Source organism: Anser brachyrhynchus (genome assembly GCF_964034855.1).
Source record: "Anser brachyrhynchus genome assembly, chromosome: 8".
NCBI classification, from domain to species: domain Eukaryota; kingdom Metazoa; phylum Chordata; class Aves; order Anseriformes; family Anatidae; genus Anser; species Anser brachyrhynchus.
Window position 1 is genome coordinate 24626725 of NC_137702.1, and position 14574 is coordinate 24641298.

At 36.9% G+C, this 14574-nt stretch overlaps 1 protein-coding gene and 1 long non-coding RNA gene across 2 annotated transcripts in view; both read left to right on the forward strand.

Moving 5' to 3' along the window:
• The window catches only part of CDC73 (cell division cycle 73), a 96437-nt gene that overhangs the window by 29331 nt on the left and 52532 nt on the right, over positions 1-14574 (forward strand). The window lies entirely within an intron of this gene.
• On the forward strand, positions 5-12089 carry LOC308198919. The gene is made up of 2 exons (XR_013954281.1): positions 5-9154; positions 9714-12089. It is a non-coding gene; the product is annotated as an uncharacterized lncRNA (long non-coding RNA).

The following is a 14574-nucleotide window of genomic DNA, read 5'->3' on the forward strand; positions in this document are numbered from 1 at the left end:
AAGCTAAAGGTCTTTCCTTAAACATGTTTTATGGAAACAATGCATGTCTTGTCAGCCTTGCCTAGGCTCTGGAAGGTCACTTTAGTTGACTAATGGAATTAATGAGTGTTTTTCTCTGTGACAAGGTAAAAATGTTTTGATTTGGTCATCGCATTTTAAAGAACTCTGTTCAAGGGTTTTGTCTGCAGTAAAAAGGTGCAATGGGAACGCTTTGCTGGCAGGTTTGTCTCGTTGAGGTGCAGCCTCTTTATGACTGATTATATTAAGACTGTATGACTATGTTTTTGCCAGCCTTCTGTATGCCTGTTAAGGACATCTTTTATACTCAGAAGTGATAAAACTATACTTGTGAAATCTTAGTAATAAAACTAGATTTTGGAATATTGATGTGTTTCCTAGTCTGTGCTTCATAACAATAAATTTGTTTAGTGGTAGAGGAATTTAACTTGCATTACTGTTTTGAAACTTTCTGGCTTAGTGAGATTGAATTCTTTCATATGACTTTGCAATGCTGTCAGTGGGAATTGCCACATATACAGATGAGAGAGACCCTCGAACAGATATCTTTTTTTTGCCAATATTTCTCCGCTTTTATGGAAATGGCTTGAATGTTCTCAAGCTAATGCTGTTTTGATCTACTGGTAAGTAGGACAAATGCTACAAAACTAATGTAGAGCCCTCATTAAAGTTTTTGCCATCTGTGTACCTATATAAATCTGAATTGGCAGCACTAAACACTCTCCTAAATCCATGTACCACTACTAGTTTGCACTCCTAATTCTAAGATAAAATAGTATCTTGAATGTAAATTTATTAAAACCATTTAGAACTTTTTCTTCTTGATAAAAGCTCTTGCTTAAGTCTTTCATTCCCAACCTCATTCAGACTTCAAATATTTAAAATAATTGTATGGCAATATTTTAAGGAGGGAATCCATTTACTTCTAAAACAAATGTGGATGAATTCAGAAATTGAGAGAGAGAGAGGGGAAAACCTATTATGTCCTCCGAAGATTTGTTCTTGCCCCTTGCATGATGTAAGGCTGCTTTATGAGGGATCACAGTGTTGTTATACTAGATCCAGATTTCTATGGTATGATGTGTTTGTTTCTATTCATATTGTTGTAAATTAGTAAATAGGCTGTGTTTAAATCGCCCTATGGAGGCAGGAAAAAAGCATGATTATAGTAAAGTAGAAAAGCTGAGATGTTGTAACATGTTTTGTGCTAACACTGAGATGTTAGTGTAAAAATTTTAAAAGTGAAGGAGTGACATAGTAACTCTAAAAATGATATTTGTTGGAGTTCATGAAAAATAATTAACTTTTGTTTTAGGAAACCTAGCTGGTATATTCAGTATAGTACCTAAAGTTTTGAGGTAGAATTAAGCTGTCCTTGCTGGTTTCAGCCATTAAGGAGGCAGATATAACTGATATAAAAAATTACTAATAAACCTTTTTGCAACATAAACTTGAAATTTTTGGAATAACTGTTTAAGAGGTATTGCATGACTGCACATAGAATATCATCTGGTGTCATGAGAAATATTAAAACTCCATCTGTTATTTAGCATTTTTCCAAGAAAGAATTTACAAGGGCTGTTTAGAACCTTATTTTACAGACTATTAAAAATTTGCCCTAGATGTTTACCTCATTCATAAGTTGCGGTGACATACTGACTTTGTTTTTCAGAGGGGGGGGTAAAATAAATCTGTTAATTACGTGGCACAGAAGTATTCATCTGTTTTTGTCTAAACTTTGTCACAGTGATGGATCTACATAGGCCTAACCCATAATCCTCAGACAGTTGTTTTGCGTAGAATGCTTAATGTACTAGTTAGCAAATTTTGCATTAAGCTTTTACTCTATTTTTTTGGGGAGGAGGGGGGGGTGTTCCTATTTTTAATGCTAGAAAATATAGGAGGAAATGGAAAATATCTCCCCAAAAGTGAAATGGAAAAAGTCCAAATACTCATTACTAAATCATAAGAATATGGAGAATAATATTTGAGTGGCATCCTACATATGCTCTGTCTTGTGTGCTATCCCCATACTAAAGGGTATTTGTAATATCCCTTTTGTGTATTCATCAAACATCTCGATGGACTTGAAGTGCTAGGTAGCTCTTTATTAGAGGCTGTTTTCAAAGTTCGGACCTCTCATTTCCAGATGAATGGTGAGTGAACTTTGAAGTGCTAATTTCTATGCCATTGTTTTCCTTTTAAGTTAAGTAGCTTTTCTGTTTGTTGGAGTATTTGTTTTCATTGGTGTACTATGGACACCAGTCATGCTTTTAAAACTTATTCTGCTTGGCTAAACAAGTCTACTTGGGAAATGAGCTTGCAATTCCCATTTGAGTATTCTTTAGCTATTCCAGTTAAATTCTTTTTTTCTTTCTTTTTGAACATGGAGATGTAAAACTTCACGTAGTCTTCCAAGTGAGATTTAACCAACAGCTTGTAGAAAGTCATTAAAAATTTCTTACTGGTTCTGAAAGTATAAATATTACTTGGAGATAGATGAATTAGCTATTTTACTTCATCTTCATTCTTTCTCACCTTTTCTTATTGTATTGTCATCTAGTTTCCCATTTGGTTATGAGCAGAGTTTTGGAAGAGATAATTTAACCTAATATGGTGGTTAATCTGAGTGTTAATGTTATTTGTAATACCATTTGCCCCTGCTGTTGTTTTCTCTTTGTTACATTGATTCTCTTGGCTTCCTTATTACTCATTGTCTTTTTTATTTTTTTTTGGTCAGAACTGAACAGTTTGTTCAGGCTAGACTTCCCTTTGAAAGGCTGATGGAGCCATTAGCTTGCAAAAGTGTTGATCTTGTAGCAACTGGAAAAACTTTATAGGCATATGATTGCTACCTGGAGTGTAAACTGTTGACCTATTGTCTGGAGCTGCCCATCTACTTCTTTCCTAAAATTTCTAAGATATCTTCTGTTTGTTTTCTGTTACCTTCCCTACATGTCTTCCACTTGGCATTGCGTGTCTTATTCCAGTTCTCTAATTCATTTTATGAAATGTGCAGAACTTCAGCTTTTTATTTGTTCTTGCTGAAATATGAGTTGTCCTAGATGCTTGTTCTTTTTAACAGCAAAACAAACTTCTGCATTTGACTGCTTTCTTTTCATCAGTGATGTTGAAAACTTTCTTAGCATTCAAAATTTGTGCCAGAACAGATGGTGAATGGTGGGCTTTTTTTGAAGTAATGTCAGCTAAAATAACTTGTGCTGCTGGCAGTTCTTCCCTGTAACAGGGTTTTTGCTTAATTGGCGCACTTACTTTCTCTTAGGAAGAACTGACTTATTTAATGAATTTTTATTGTGAAGCCATGATTTCATTATTCTGGACCTGGAATTGTTTATAACAAGGCATCATTCTCAAAGAGCCATTTTTTAATACCCGTGGCACTTTCCATTTGCCTGGGCTGATGGTGTTTCAGAAGCCTCTAATGTAGTGACAGTAGCTCTTGCTCTCCAGTTACCCAGCAGTTCATGTTGCAAACTCTGCTGGGAGACTTTTAGGGACCTACAGGTCTACCTGCAGGCCTCACTTCAAAGCAGAATCCCCTGTATAGCAGAACAGCTTCTGTGTGTTTGTTTTTATTTTAAAGTAGGAAAGTTTACTCCTTGAAACGGATCAAATAAGAGGTAGAGAAATATGATAATATTTTGTACCGTGTAGGATGTGAAGGAGTGCTGAGCGAGAATTTCGAACTGATATTCTCAACATGTTCTCTTTTGTGTACATTTGACTTGTTCAGAGCATTATCTGTCTGCTTTTCACTGACTAAAGAGAAATGCCATCTTTGAGACTAAGCCAGTGTCATCTAGTGGAAGCCTAGGAAGTGAGTTTGACCTTTCTTTTATATATAAAGAAATTGATTTTTGGACTAATGGTCGCTGTCACTGGAATGTGTGAAGTATTTAGCTGTTCCTATAGGTTGAGAAGTAAACATCAGACCAAACTAGCTGTCTGCACCTGTTTTAGGATACTGGAGAAATTGCTGGTTCCGTACAGGTCTGATAAAGCTGGATTTGATTGGCACTAAAGTGTATCCTCTTGCAAGCTGAGTGCGTGCGTGTATTGACTCCGTGTGTATACAAGTAATACTTCTCTCCGTGACAGTAACTTGGGGTTTAGTCACTGGTTGTTTTACCCATCTTCGAGTTTTTTTCTTTAAGTTTTCATGCCTTTAACTAATATGAAAGAAAGCAATAGATTGATACCCTGTGGAATCATTTCCACTGCTTTCAGCTCTGAGGGTCCTGACAAATGATCAGGTGTGATTCAGAGCTGCTATACCCTTGGATGTAAGCAAATAAGATCTGCATATTACTGCAGTAGGGCCTTACAGAAATTACTTTGCCTTTCCTAATTGCTGGAAAGCTCGCCCTTATTTAACTTGTGTTTTCTTCTAGTAATCATAGCTGCTGAAGCTCAGAAGCTCCCTGTCAGTCTTTTGTTTACTGCTGCTAATGGAATCTGTCACTGATCATCTGCACTTGTATGCAACCAGAAATACCGTTGGCATTTGGTTTTCCTAGTGTTCTGTAAGCAGGTGGATACAACAGCTCTCTTAGGTATTGAGGTGATACACTTCAGGCTATGCGTGAAGAATCAGTACAGTTAGTGAGTTAGGGTGTCAGTGGAGGCACCTGGCTTGTAGCAAACTCAAATGTGAATTCCTGCAGCGTAGTCAAGCATGTAAGTTTTGTCTCTGTTAGGAAGTTCTCTGCAAGTTTTTAGTGCTTCTGAGTTTTGTGTTAATGTTTTAGCTACAAATTCAAAACCCACTTATTTGGCTTTCCAGTGTAAACTGCCAGGCTTTACAGTACTCTTTTAGTTGTGAAATGATTCTGAGTAAACACGTGGGGGTATCGATGATTCAAAATCAAGCAAAAACAACACTCTGAAAAACACGTTACAATTGAATCAAATGCATTACATGGTCCTGACAGAAAACTACTAACTGCTGGGTGTCCCTACATAAGCCACACTACATGCAGGCTTAACTTCAGAACTGGAGAGCTGTTCCAGCACCTTTAAGGTCAGGAGCATTTTTTTCCACCAGTCTCAGATGTCGGTCTCAGATTTTGAGCATTAACTTGAGAAAGTATGTTACTGCTTCCAGAATCTTTTGAGTATATTACAGTCTCAGGGATTTTAATAATTTAACGGAAAGTTTTTTCAACCTCTGGTATAATTTGGAGTGATTTTTGTATATTAGAATGAAGGGAAAGGCTAAATTTCTGTCACTTTAAATATTAGGCCAGTGGAGAGAAAATGTGCAGGAGCAGAAGCAGTCAATATAGTGTATACATGTGTTTTATATAAAAGGCTATGATTCTGTGTAAGCTGGGAAATCCGTGAGACTTTTTCAAGTTTATATTGAGAAATTGAGTCTGATTTGGTACTGAAACCCGATATGACTTTTCAAAAGCATATGATGGAAATGAACATTGTCTTTCAACATGCAGATGAATAGCACTTAACTTCCAAAAATAAATGAAAATTGCACATAAATATTAGATTGGAGAGAGATAACTACTTACATCACCAGTTTTATATGTCATATCTTGCTCTCATTAAAATATTTGAAAGGAGTGCTGTTGAAGGAGGAGTCAGCAAAACAACAGACTCTTTGAAAGTGTTCAAAACCACCTCTGAAGCAGAGTGAGTTCTCATTTAGCCTGTGCATAAGCCGGTCATTATTCTGCATGCCAGCATAAGGTCAGCCTGCCCACACCCTTGGCTCTTGGGGCGAACAGCACTCTGCGTGCTCTGTGCACAACGTGAAGCAGCTGTGATACTGCTCAGCTTTTAGCCAGCAAACAAGGGTGAGGAGAACTTGGTAATAACTGCCTATTGCAAGAGCATTCCACAAATGATGCTTGAGGTAGAGGCTTTTTTCGTTGGAGTTGTCTTTTTTTTTTGTCGTGTGTTTTTATGTAATTAATTGGACATAACCACCTGTTCTTGGTCCACCAGGGTTAAGAGCTAGAACATGACCAGTAACTCAGAAAATCCTTGAGCTAGAAATTCCAGGAGACCGTTTCACCAGAGTAGTCTCCCAGCAACCTCATACTTTTCCTACCCTCATAGGTTGCTCTGGGACAGCAGACTGGAAGGCCCTTTCCTTGATGTTGTATCTCTGCACTCTAGTAAGAACGGATGCAAGTTTCCTAAGGACTATCACTGTATTTTATAGGCAAAGGTCTATATAGCAATTTTAGCGATGCCAAACATGACTGGTTGGCATAAACATGAGTGGTTGGCATTTTATGCCAACCACTCATGTTTATGCCAACCAGTCATGTTTCAAACACTAATTAAATGACTCTCGCCTAAAAAGTTTTAATGTAAATAGCCAAGTTGTTAAAGACCAAAGAAAATTACACACAAATGCTGCTTTCAAGAAAATGTGTTAGGTTGAACAATGCTGCACTCATTTTCTCAGTGATTGTAAATCATGTATATCTGTGCCAAGATATCTTGCCATTGTACTGCGTCATACAATAGAACTGCCTGTTTTGTTCCTCAGAATAGGTTTTTTATTTTGAGACCGAGAGCTGCAGTTCAAGAAAAAACGTGGATGTTGTATAACTAGTCACACATCTGGAAGTTAAGCATTTCAGTGTTGGCCAGTGTGCTGCTGAATAAAAGAGGGAGCAAGGCCTTGAGCCATCGAGCTTTGTTATTGAATGAATGTGTCTGAAGTCACTGTTCAGTGTAAAAACTTGATTGTGTCAGCGTGCTAAGTGTGCTTGTGGTATGCCTGTCAGACCCTTGAGGGATTTAAATGGAGGAGTGCGAAGTATGAGAATTCCGAGTATTTCTGAGTATACATTGAAGTGGAACTTCAGACATCCAGAGAGCCTTACGTACAAAAGCTTGAGAATCTTAAAAACTCTTGGTATGAATTTTAAGATGACTTGCTAGACGTGACCTGACCTGAGGCTGAATGCTACTGGCTTCTTATCTACCATGATGGGTGTCCCTTCAAGAAACCCTTCTGTCCTGTACACTTTGAGTTAGGACTCAGATCTTCTCCAAAAGCTCCAGGACTCATCTTTATTTGGAAATGTGACCTCAAATAAAAATTTCCAGCAAATTTACTTTGTATTCTTTGATGTGGTCTAATTTCTGCTTGAATCCTGCACAGGTGCCTAGTTTAATTTGTCTTGCTCAGGTATTAAGATTTGACTGAAATATCTGTTAATAAAAGTTTTATAGGGCATTGCTGAGTGATACTAGCTGAACTTGAGCTACAGACGTTTATACTTTGTCCTATTTGTTCTGACCAATCAAACATTATAGGCTTCACACAGCTTATACATTAAACAGTGTTGTCAACGTATTTCCTTCCACAGATTATCTCCAAACATCTACTGAATACGTAATAGCTGCATGGTCAATTGACAGTTTGTCATCAAATTTCTTCTAATGGTGGTAGAACAATTTAGCTGTTGGGTAGCATTCAAATTTATTCACAACATTTGAATATGGTATATAGATCTTCTGGACCTTTCCTAAGGAACTTCTAGATTTAAAAAAAAGTTTTAACCTACAGTCCTTAACAATGGAGATCACTGTGAAGGATTTAACACTTTACTGAGACATCTCCGAAATAAGTAATTATTTAAGAGATTGGGGTCACAGCCTTTTCCAGCACAGCTTGTTGTTCTAGTGGAAATTCTTAAATGTTTTAACAAATTTGGGTTATAATGATTCTTGCCACTGTTCCTTCTTAAATAGTTCCTGGTAATAGCTAAGAACCCAGCAAGGCAAAATAGCAGTGAGCTGAGTGTTCAGACAGCATGTCAGAAGGCATTGGTCCTGCTCTGAGGAGCTCGGACTTGAATTTAGCATAGTCTTAGTGATGTTTTCATTTCTTCTTCGTGGAAATTGAAGGGTAGTGGCAGAGAACCTGCTGGGTCCCTGGAAGCAGGGTCTAGGGGCATTCGGAGGATGGGAAGAGTAAAGAAGTGGAAGTGAATGTGTGACAGATGGAGGACCAGAAGGCAGAAGTTCACTTGATCACCCCCTCTTCTCCCTCCCAGTATATGGGTTACTATCCCATTGCCTTTGAATAGGAGCTGTAACACAGTTTTGAAGTTTAACATGCTTATCAACTTATGATACAGTAACTACATCAAAGTTGCAGCTCAAATATTTAATGATCAGCTGAGTGGCTGATGTAACTCATCTGAGATGACTGAAGGAAGATGTCCTCTGTTTGTTTATTGAGATTATACTGCTGTCATTAGGCCATATGACACTTTTCTGCTAGGTTATTTGCTTTTATTGGAGTAAGATATGATTCATTTTTTTGTGGAAATGAGTTTTCTGCTTGGAGTACTTGTGTACCGTAGCATCCTTGTCAAACCTTCTGAGCATGGAAGGTGGGAGAGTTTACTGTTATCCTAGCAATACCTGTAGTAACATGCCTCAAAGTCCAGTCTTGTGTACATCAGACTCAGTCCTTACTACAGGTTGTTAGTGAAGCCACAGCAAATTTTCCTTTGAGCTTTTTATTTTCATCAATCCTGTATTTTTCCATGTTGTCAAGGCCCTTTTTGAATGTCTTTTAAGGGCTATTGTTCTAACTTGTAGATTTAGTTTTGAAGTTAATATTTTAAAGATTTACCTCCTTTCCTTCTTCTTGCAGCTGTTTTTTCTCCTTATGTAGACCTCTCCTCAGCAGGTGGTTGGTGGTGTTTGAATCTATCCAGAGGGTATCTTAGTGTGGGAGGCTTTCTTCACAGGCGTTAACATGCTCTTGTAATAGCACGATAACTGTTACAGGAACCTATAGCTAAAACCCTGATATACTCAGAGTTGCTACTGTTGGTCCTGGGTACAGTCTTTCAGCATAGACTTTCTCATTAGGTAAATGACTGTAAAGACTATGTAAATGAAATCTGCATTAGTTATGGCTCACTCAACTAGCATTTAGGCAATACTGATCATACCTTCTGGCACATACCTATGATTGCAATCTGCAGAGCTGCCATCTGGAGCTACATTTGTTTTTACTGAGTAATATGCTATTGCAGAAAATACTTGCATCGCTGCTGCTGGAAGGGTGGTTCTTCGGCCTTTATTCATCTAAAATCCTCATGAAGATACTGAGTGTCTGGAGGTAAAGGAGACCTGTGTGTGTGAATGTACATGCCCTTACTTTTCATTCACCACTTCATATTTTGCCCTAGTTTTATTCCCTAAGGGATTATGTTTTCCTGGGGGGAGTTTTTTGGTGTGGGGATCTTCTAAGTCACACGAACCCCATGAGTGTACAACTTGAGGCATAACACTGGAGACACCAGGCAAAAAAAAACAATCTGGTTTCTAATATTTGTGCACAAATATGTAGTATGAATGTGACTTTCTTAGGGATGTTGATTAAACATTAAGACATTGATTTTCTTCTAAAGTGTAAAAGGAATTTTCCAAGATTTTTTTTGTCACATACGAACATGCTAATATTCAATATTTAATATTTCAGGTAATGTTTGTCCAAAATGTCAAATTTATATAAAGCAGTTGGTATCTTGATAGAAATTGATATATAACTGAGAACAACTTTTTTCACAAATATGCATTTTAATTAGCTAGTATATAAAGCTTTTGGTTAGACTTCATATAGCATGAATATTAACTAAATATGGTTTTATTTCATGTTATGTTATTTCATTTGGCAGACTGCTTTAGGAACTGTTCAGTTGGCTTGCTGCTTTAGAAGACTTAAGATGTGCTATTGGAACTAGAATATCTTGCTCCACCGTTCTCTTTAAGGTTAAAAGCAGACACTTTCCCTACATAAAGGTGTATGAGTGGGTTTTGTGCATAAGCAACAGACATACTTTTACACATTGGTTTAAAAAGGAAGTGTGAAGCAAAATTGTGTGAGTAAGCAAAGTGGTAGTGATGTGACTTGCTTCTTGTTAAATGTAGTTGCTGTAAATTCATAGTACTTGTAATTTCAAATAATTCTTTTTTTGAATTCTAGATTTCTTCTTAGACAATAAAAGTAATGTATCTTTTCTCCATAATCACCTAAGTCTCTCTTTGACCCAAGTAAAGCGTTACCTCCTTGTGCTCTGCTCTAACTCGGAGGGATGTGCAGTTGATCAGTTCAGATGTGCGCTTTCTGGTGGCTTGGTGCTGGCATTTTGAAGAGGTACAGAAAAAGTGCTGCCTGCCTTTCCTTCCTTAGGAGCGCTAGTCCGAGGGTCTCGTTTCTCTGGCCAGCAATTTTCACAAAATTTGACAAAGAAGAACACATTCTTCCAGGTTTGATTGAAACTGGAAAATAGGTTCAGAGAGTACTGTGGAAGGAGTGTTACCGACGTAGGCTGCTAACAAATCTGTTTCCTGCTGGGAGAAAGAACCTCTTGTTTTGCTTTGGAACAAGGAAACTTGAGGATGCATCATGTAGCAGTATTAATCAGTCCTACTTCCTAGTTATCTTGGGAACAGTTGATGTAAATGAGGCAAACAGACTGTGATATTTCTGAAATCTAAATGGAATACAGTTGTCATAAGAAAAAATAACCTGCCCAATGCATTTTATTTTATTTCCCCGTTGTGGTTACTAAGTAAAACAAAAGAATTCTGGATGGAAAAGACTACATAAGGCGTTAAGACAAATATTTTGTAGCTAATAATTTAGTTGCCTACATTATATGCAGATGCCTCATACTAGTCTATAAATTCCATTCTGTTTTAGTGGGATATCTTATGCTGTAACAAACCACCGCTTTTATAGTAGGTTTCTAATTAAGTCTTGAAAAATGAAAACACTTCCAAAAGTATCTGGACATGAACAGAAGGTGAAATTCAGATTTGAAATAGTAAAATACATATTAGCATTATGGTCTGCTTATTATTCTGTCCTAAAAAGTAAAATCTAAAAGATGCTGGACTGCCTGGAATAACATTATATTTGTTTTTAAAGGATAATCTTACATGTGGTACAAATTTCACAACTTTGTTAAAATTTGAATGTGTAAATCAGCTTCCTTTTCATACCTGGAATCTTTTGTGAAATGTATTTATTTTTATACCTGTCTTTTGCACTAATGAAAGGATAGCCTGATCAGGCAGTTTGCTCACCTTTATTCGGATACAACAACATGTGCATGAATGCTGTCCTTATTAAACATGTACTGTACAGCAAAAACAATACATTCAATACGTTTCCAATATTCACTCCTCTGGCAGTTCTCAGCAAAATTCTTAATGTCCTTTTATTTTGTTCTCTGGGAGGCTGCCAATAGTTGAGTTACATGATCAAATAGTGTGCAATCTAATATGAATATGCCACTGGATCTTTCTAAACAATGAGTACAGTAACAATAATCCATATGCAGGGAATGTGTTTTTAGGTGAAATTTTACGGTATATAGAAAATATTTTCAAATATTATCACTCCTTTATATGGAGTTGAGATGAAGATAAAAGTAATAAACAGTTCAAATCCTCCAGGTTAAGATCAAGAATGTATTACACATAAACAGTAGTTACTAAAATACTAGTAATTGTGGAAGTTCTCAGTTATGAATAAAAAACTTACCTTTAAGGAAAATCATGTAAGTACCTGATGCCTCTCATAAGTGGAACAAAAATGATTGAAGTCTGCCAAATATTAAATGTCAGGTTTTATCAAGGAGTTTCTGCCTCATGTTCAGTAAAATGATGTTGCTTTAGTGAAACCATATTTAAACTAGATTAAAATGCATAGATATATTGATACTGCATACAAGTGGCATAATATAAGAATGTACACAGCTTTGAGAAATATGTTCTGATTTCTTTTTTATTTAAAACAAGACTCATTTTGGCTCAACTAGGCTTCACCGTTTTCTTCTGCCATATTCCCCAGAAGGAAGCTAAATGAATTCTGTCCATAAGAAGATTGAAAGCTGATGGGTGTGGGCAGATGTTCTTTTCTCAAGGGTAAATGAGGTAGAATAAGGTTCTGTGGTAAGTCTGAAGGTGATGGGAGAGATGTTTTGCTTCCAGTTAAATTGCCATTACAGAAAGGTTTATTGGCAGGGAGGGAGCCCTCTCAGTCATTTTTGAAGTACTTGTGCTTTGTGACATTATCTTGGGTGGAAAAGATGTATTCTGTTTTTATTTGTTAACAGCCCATTCACTCTAACAGCGATCTATTACTGTTATACATTGATATAACTTGAAATATTACTCTGACTTTTATTTTGCTTCTTAATTATTTATTGTTTCACTCTAGGGTACTAAAATTTAGAACTTGTCTACTCAGAAAGGTGTATGCATATGTAAATCTGGGTTCAGTTGGTTTCAGTTCCTTTGATTAATACCTTAATATTTCTCTGTTGATAAAACCCTGGCTGAAATCCTGCTTATTTGTTACTACTGAGCTGCTGTAGGAGAGGCGCCCAGTGCATCCTTTGTGCTTTCCAGCAGTATTCACAGTGTTCTGTCATTTATACGACCTGATGCTAACCACTGCAGCAGCCTGTGGCGCAGCTGGTGTAGACTTCAACCTGCTGCTGAACTGTGGGAGGTACTTAACAGTTTGTTCTCGAGCTTGCTGCCCTGTTCAGCACTGGATCTTCCCGGATTCCCATCTTGTTTAGGGATTTTATGACAAGCATAATGAATTTCTGGAAGTGCTTTTGCATTCATCTAAATGTTAATCTAAGAACGGTAGCTGTGTGTAAGTTTGGAGGGGGGAAGTTGCACCCCCCTCCCCCCCATCTGAAACTCAATCTTTTTTTCTTCCTGGTAGCCCTGGAGTTCCCATCCCTTTTGAAGTTCTTCCTAAACTTCTGTTGCAGCTGCTGATTTCCCCAGTATAGGATTTGTTTTAAAGGGTTAAAGTTATTTTATGTTTCTAGTTAAACACCTCAAGTCTTTCCATGGTGAAGCTGTTGCTACCCGAGTGTCTGTAGCGGCTAGGAATCATGAAGAAGTGAAGTCTTGGAAATAATTTCCTTTTTCGTATTAGTGCCAGTGCTTCGTAGTTTTGCCATTCAGAAATAACCTTTTCTCTTTAATACAAAGGATGATGCAATCTAATATGGCAATATACGAGCGTTCCTTAAGGCTGTATCTAGATCAAGGCACTCAAGCGAATTAAAGCAAATTACCAAAGTGTATAACATCAACATTCATAAGTTATAATGCATAAAATTGCCATTGGCTGGTGATGTCTTTAGGAATAAAATTACTTTAGTTAGCTGTAGTTTAATTTCCTTGGTTTACAGTGAGTGAAGGCCAATTTACTCCTGCATTAGAAAAATCATGTGGGAATTGAAAGCATTTAACTTGATATGCTTTGACTTCTCACCTTTACTTTTATAAACATCTAGAAAGTGGGTTAGCCTGTTGTGTTTTGGAGATGTTTCCCAGGACTGTCGTATGCATTTTCTGCTTCTCACGTTCCTGGGGTCCTATTTCTTTAGTGCCATGTGTGTTTGCTACTGGATTGCATAGGATTACAGATTTGATCTGAATCAGATCAACAAATAAAAATCAACTGTCAGTCCTCTTCAGTCCAGCTAGTAATGCCCCGACATAATGAACTCCAATGGTATTAACTAGCTTGTAATTAGCTAGTTTATTAACTAGCATCCATTTTGCAGCATGCACAATTCAAGATCTTCTGGATTTCATGTAAATTCAGTAAACTTTGAAGTTTTCATAATGCAAATATTGTTCTATAATTGCTTTTCCAAAATATGTAAGTTCCGGAGATATTTTCCATTACACAGTGAAACACCTATTACCAGTACTTAAATTGAAGCCCACCACTTAAAATTTGTCTTCTCATTTGGTTACATAAACAGTTCAGGGCAGATTTTTTTTCCTTTTATTTCTTTGGTGCTTGTCCTGTCTAGGTATTTCACCAAAAGTGTGGTTTTCCTGAGTTTTGCCTCTTTTATCTGTTTAATAGGAAGAGATCTACTATGTAACACAAAAATGTCCCAGTTTCCAAGTTTATAATGAGAGAATAATTACAAAGTATTTCTACTGTTTTTTGATAGTTTTTCTTTAATGTAGCTAAGCAGCAGCACAGCAAGTTACTGTTACTTTCTGCTAACAACTGCTATAGGATCAGTTAAAAGCCTCCAGGTAGTTGAGTCTCTGCAGGTGAATTTCTCTGTTCCATCCTCTTATTTTGCAGTTAATGGAGAAATTCGGGCAATGTTCCTGTGAATTGCTGGATAGATTTATCAGCTGTTTAGGAAGGAAGTGTTGGTAATAACAGTTCCTAGTCAACATTTATTATGTATTTACTAGGCTTGTTAAAGTCTGTGGCTACATTGGCAAAGCATTGAAACCAGTCAATTTGTCTCAGTCTAATTTCATCTGATGCTAGTGTTAAGCAATGAGAGTTGGTCTACAGTATAGAACCAGTTCTCTGACATCTAAAAGACTGATGATTATTAGAAGCTTTGAGAAAGTTGTACAGAAAAGTCAGAAAATGTAGTTTGGTATTTATTAGGACCAGACAGATTTGTGTTATCTTTTCTGAATGAAGTCTCTAAAAAGCTACATTTAGGGAGTTCATGTCCA